Source organism: Pimephales promelas, chromosome 11, assembly GCF_988280905.1.
Source record: "Pimephales promelas chromosome 11, fPimPro1.hap1.1, whole genome shotgun sequence".
Classification (NCBI taxonomy): domain Eukaryota; kingdom Metazoa; phylum Chordata; class Actinopteri; order Cypriniformes; family Leuciscidae; genus Pimephales; species Pimephales promelas.
Window position 1 is genome coordinate 27,795,492 of NC_142779.1, and position 6,000 is coordinate 27,801,491.

At 34.9% G+C, this 6,000-nt stretch overlaps 1 long non-coding RNA gene across 1 annotated transcript; it reads left to right on the forward strand.

The window, feature by feature from the left end:
• The first annotated feature begins 648 nt into the window (after positions 1-648).
• LOC148977212 (uncharacterized) lies at positions 649-4,466 on the forward strand. The gene is made up of 3 exons (XR_016145591.1): positions 649-715; positions 2,537-2,677; positions 4,366-4,466. It is a non-coding gene; the product is annotated as an uncharacterized LOC148977212 (long non-coding RNA).
• The last annotated feature ends 1,534 nt before the right edge of the window (positions 4,467-6,000 follow it).

The window sequence follows — 6,000 nt, forward strand, 5'->3', positions numbered from 1 at the left end:
ATGCTGAGCCAGGAACATGTTGTAGCCTACTTTGGCTATTTTTATAACAAACGTACAGGACTTGTACAATATTCAAATATTTAAAATAGCTATAATCAAATAAAATAAAAATTCAATATTGAAAATATAAAAAAATATTGTAATATTTTAAAACAAAATAAACGTATTTAAATACATAAATGAAAATTTAATTACATTTTTGGCTTAATATAAATTTATACAAAAGTCATTTTTAGTCTATAAATGATCTTTCTTAAAGATAAAACAATATCTATAATTTTAACATTATAATTAATGAAATACAATTAAATGACTGACAATTAGTGAAGCTCTTGTGAGAAATATTATTTTGACAATAAACTTTTTCAATTTTTATTTTTATTTTTATTTTTATTTTTGCTTCAGCTTAGGCCTACTTATTTATTAGAGATAAGATCTCTATTTTCTTTGTAACAAAATATTTACTGCATGTGAAGTTGTCTTTGAAAAAAAAAATCAAACTGACGATTCGGGGCTTTAAATTTAAACGTAGCTGTAAAATTTGAAAAAGGCGCTGGAAACCAACGTCAGTTAGAGGAAGAAAAAAAAAAAACCAAACCGACGATTGGGCCTTTAAATTTAAACCTAGCCGTGAAGCGCGAAAAAAAAGGAGCTCGAAACCAAGCCAGAGGATTGTCAGTTTGAGGGAGGACGAATACTGCAAACAATCACCAAGGTAAGATATAATCGATACATTTATATTTTCTAGGGCTAGGCGATTGCTTCATAACTATAATTGTTGTATGAGTTAATGGAATAACTTCTATACTTGAAGTAGGAGCATTTTGGCAGTATAACTCTAAGCTAGAACTATTATGGTTTTTGAATGCGAAATGAACAAGTATCGATTGAATAGGGGCGCCAAAAGTATTTACATTTGCTAATGTAGGCTACACTACCGGTCAAATGTTTTAGATCGGTAATGTTTTTAAAAGAAGTCTTTTCTGCTCACCAAGGCTGCAATTATTTGATAAAAAAAAAATACAACCCCCCCCAAAAAAATCAGTAATATTATGAAATATTATTACAATTTAAAACAGCGGTTTTCTATGTGAATATATATATTGAAGTGTAATTTATTATCGAAGCTGAATTTACAGCATCATTACTCCAGTCTTCAGTATCACATGATCCTACAAAAATTAATATAATATGATGCTCAAGAAACATTTATGATTATTATCCATGTTGAAAACAGTTTTTTACATTTTTATTTCAGGATTCTTTGATGAATAGAAAGTTCAAAAGAACAGAATTATTCTGAAATGGAAAGCTTTTGTAACATTAATCACTATGGGGTCAGTAAGATTTTATTTTTTTATTTTTTGGGGGAAAGAAATTAAAAAAATACTATTATTCATCAAGGATGAGTTAAATTGATCTAAAGTTACAGTAAAGACATTTCTAATGTTAGAAAAGATTATATTTTAAATAAACCATAGAAGTCATCATAGAAGTTTGGGGGAAAAATGATACACGACTGTTTTCAACATTGAAAATAATAATTTATGTTTTTTGAGCATAAAATCAGCAGATTAGAATGATTTCTGAAGGATCATGTGTGATGTGATACTGAAAACTGATCTGTAATCAGCGACAGTAATGATGTTGAAAATTCAGCTTTCAAATTATATTTTAATATATATTAAAATATAAAACAGTCATTTCAAAATTGTCATTATATTTCACAATATTTCTGTTTGTCATTTTGTTTTTTCATCAAATGAAGCAGCCTTGGTGAGCAGAAGAGACTTCATTTAACTGATCTAAAACTTTTGACCGGTAGTGTCTGTGCTCCGATCTTGCCAATCTTCAGTCAGTTCTGCATGGTGAAAATATTTAACTCTAGCTTTTTTTGGCACAACAATAAAAGCCCAGTGTAATATTTCATTCATGTACATTGGGCATACAGTAATACTGCACTGTAGTTGTATTACTTTGTGAAAGCACAAATTACTACATGCTTTTTATTACAATAAAAGCTTTTATGAGATGATTACAAAGTAACAATAGCCTAATAGATATTATTGAGCAAGTTGGTTCAGGTATTATTACTTTGTATTTCACATTTTTAGTATACCCTAGTCATTTTAAAATGAGTTTTTCTGCTTTGTTTTTATGTATTTATTTTTTATTTACTGTTTTGAGTCAGGATGCTTTTCACCTTAATAACATATGTCGATGTGATTTTCTACAGAAAATTGCTGGTGGTATATTTAAACTCCTCTGAAACAAGAAAACATATCTATACAAATACATGTTCCTAGTCACCCTGGTTTGCTAAAAAAAAGGTTGAACTTGTGCCTTTTTGGCAAAAACAAACAAAAGAAACAAAAAGTGTCCTTGTCCGAAATGTGTCCTTGTTGCCTTGGGCCAAAATGTTCTTTAGAGTGGCACTGGCAAAGTATGCACTTGGTCAATGCTTGTATTCCTGCTAATTGTGTCCTAAGATTTTAAAAGTTGTCATCCTTGCATTTACAATGTTATATATTTTTAGGAACTGTCAGAACCAATAGACTGACAGCTACGGCCACCGATCAAGAAATTGAAACATTTATTAAAAAATGGCTTCATCTGTCAAGTGACCGAGACGGAGGGAGAAGAGAAAGCAAGAAACGAAGGAGGTCCCAAGACACCTGTAAGTCAGCTACATTGTGTTTTTGCCATGTGTATAATACCATGGTCTGTCTGAATACTTGATTATGGCCCTAGAATATTTTAGTTTGATTTTTTTCCCAAATTTCCATTTTCATTTTTGCTAATTCCGTTTTTTCATTTTCCATGTTTGAGAATTCAGTTTTTTTTTACCCTTACCTGTTATTTTAGTCATAAAAAGAGGGTGCTTGTAATGTTAATAATTAAAATGTACACAAATAAAATAGGAATGACCTTTTAACATTTATTGAGGTAACAGACATTGACTCTTACTCTTCAGCAGAAATACTGCATGATGCAACATAACACTAAACTCTAAGTTTAAGTAACAATAAAATATGGTTATGAGCTTTAAAATGTCCAGTAAAAAAATTATATATAATATAATATAATTATACAAATCAAAAGTTGTAATTGTTAACATTAGTTAATGCACTGTGAACTAACATGAACAAACAGTGAATGACTGAAACATTAAAAAAGGGGTAACACTTTACAATAAGGTTCATTAGTTAACAATAGTTAATGTATTAACTAACATGAACTAACCATGAGCAATACATTTGTAACAGTATTTGTTAATCTTCGTTGATGTTAGTTAATAAAAAATAAAGCTGTTCATTCTTTGTTCATGTTAGTTCACAGCACATTAACTAATGTTAACAAGATTTTAATAAAGTATTAGTAAAAATTGAAATTAACGTTTACAAACATTAATAAATGCTGTATAAGCGATGTTCATCATTTGTTCATTAGTTAACTAATGTAGTTAACTAATATTAACTAATGAACCTTATTGTAAAGTGTTACCAAAAATGGTTAATAAATAATGCACTTCATGTTAGTTAATACTAGTTAATACATTAATTAATGTTCACAATTAAGGCCTTGAGTAGGGTTGGGTATCGATAATCGAGTATCGATTGGAACCGAGACTAACTTTTCATTTTTCCCGGAATCGTTCAAAAGTTAAAATTTCGATTCCTACTTTCGATATTCACAGTCCGCCGAGCGGAAGAAGAAACCGCTGAACAACATCAACGAAGAAGCGTCTACCGGAAGTGTTGGCATAACCACGCGAGTCGAACATGAGTACCTTACGTCGGCGATCCAACTTTTTTGACCCTGCCTCTTAAAAGAATCAAGAATCGTTAGGAACCGGAATCGAAACAAGGAATCGGAATCAGAATCGTTCAAATTCAAACGATACCCAACCCTAGCCTTGAGGCCTCATTATACTTCTGCGTCGGACCTACGTCGAAGCTTCTATGCTGTAGGCAACGCGTTGGTTTTCATTTATACTTTAGCGTCATTGTCCGCGTTGACGTGCAATTACTCTTGTAGAGGAAGCATGTGAAATCCGAGGTAGCAGTCCTGGCAGACAAATCACAGCTCTTGCATTTCTTTAGAGTTGACACGTTGTTACATTTTTGGAGAGGTGCACGTCAGGGTACGCCGAAGGGTACGTGCGCTACACACAGCCTACAACGTAGCTATGGCATGAGTTCGACGAAGAAGTATAAATAGCCCTTTAGATTTACCAAACTGTTTAATGCACTGATAGGTCCAGTCCATTTTTCTACTATTGCTAGTAAAACACTTTGAAAATCAGCATTCTGTTACTGAGTCAACAATTGTTTTTGTTTTTTTGTGTGTGTGTATCCAATAAAGGCTTGCAAGATTGCCAGATGGGCCCAGTCAAGGAGGTCGACTTCTTTAATTTTGGGTGGCTCTGGATGTGACCAACTGGAAACATGTTATGTTTTTTGTTTAGCTCTAAGATGCTTTATATGCACATATTTTGTGTTTGTTTATTAGGGCCCAAGCCCTGAAAGGGCGAAGGCCCTATTGTTTTCCTAACGATTATTATTAGGGCCCAAGCCCTGAAAGGGCGAAGGCCCTATTGTTTTCCTTCCGATTATTTTTTTTTTTTCTTTTATTTTTCTAACGACTATTCGGGCACTTTTGGGGCCCTTAACATGCTCAAAAACTCTTGAAACTTTGCACACGGGTCAGAACCCGCGGCCATCAGGGCCGGGCTGAAGATGGTACCCGGGCGTGGCAGGGGGGCTCGACAGCGCCCCCTGGAACGGGCTCCGAACACTTGGTCCATAACTCAAACACGCTTGTATATAATATTATGAAACCCGGTACACATGTCGATCTCATTGTTTCATATATACTTCGCACTTTTACTTTTTACCCCAGCCCAACAGGAAGTCGGCTATTTAGGGTTGTTCGTAAAACACTCGCAATGGAATTTTAAATACTCCTCCTAGAGCTCTGATCCAAATTCGACGAAATTTCGGTCAGCGTGAAGTCAAGGCATTGAAGATGAAAGTTTGCGAGGGGATTTTTGATATCTCGAACGGTTTGGCCGTGGCGAGGAAACGAAATTATGGCGAGAAACGTGAAACAGAAAGTGTGTCATAACTTCAGCATACATCAACCGATCTTGATGAAACTTCAGCAGTGTGTTCGCTGTAAGAGGACGATCACATGGATGTGACTATTGTGAGTCAAAGTTATAGCGCCACCAACTGGCAGCAGGAAGTGTGTCATTTTCAAAATGTTTTGAAATCACCCTCTAATTTTTAGTCGATTTGCTTCAAACTTAATCTGTATACTGCAAATACACAGCAGATGAAGACCTGTGAATGGATTCTTGATATCTTTGAAACTGTTGCCGTGGCAACGCATCAAACTTAACCATTCTTTTAGGATGCTTTTGAGACCCTTAGCATGCTTTAAATTGCATGAAACTCGACAGACACATCACATTTATTAGCCAGTAGACATTTGCAAAGTTTCAGAAACGGGCGTGGTGAGGGCTCAGTAGCGCCACCTTTTGACAAAAGTGGGGTTGTTAGTTTTATCTACAGTTACAAAAATCGGTATGTATATTGTACTCCTCGAGCCGGACAACTTTCTAATTGACACTCATTAGCTAGGACCCACAGAAAGTCAGATATGTTTGTTTGAATGTAGAGAAAATCTCAGAATTTTGCCAGTCTCTCAGTGTCCCTCTGTGTGAGTGAGAGGAGGGGCTTGTCAGGTTAATTTTAACCCTTTATTTGCTGTGTGCGACTTCTCTGGCATTTTCGGGGGCCTTAACATCCTCGAAAACTCTTGAAACTTTGCACACGGGTCAGAACCCATGGCCATCAGGGCCGGGCTGAAGCTGGTAACCGGGCGTGGCAGGGCGGCTCGACAGCGCCCCCTTGACTGGGATTCGAACATTTGTCCATAAATCAAACACACTTGCATGAATTAATATGAAACTCGGTACAATTATAGATCACATCA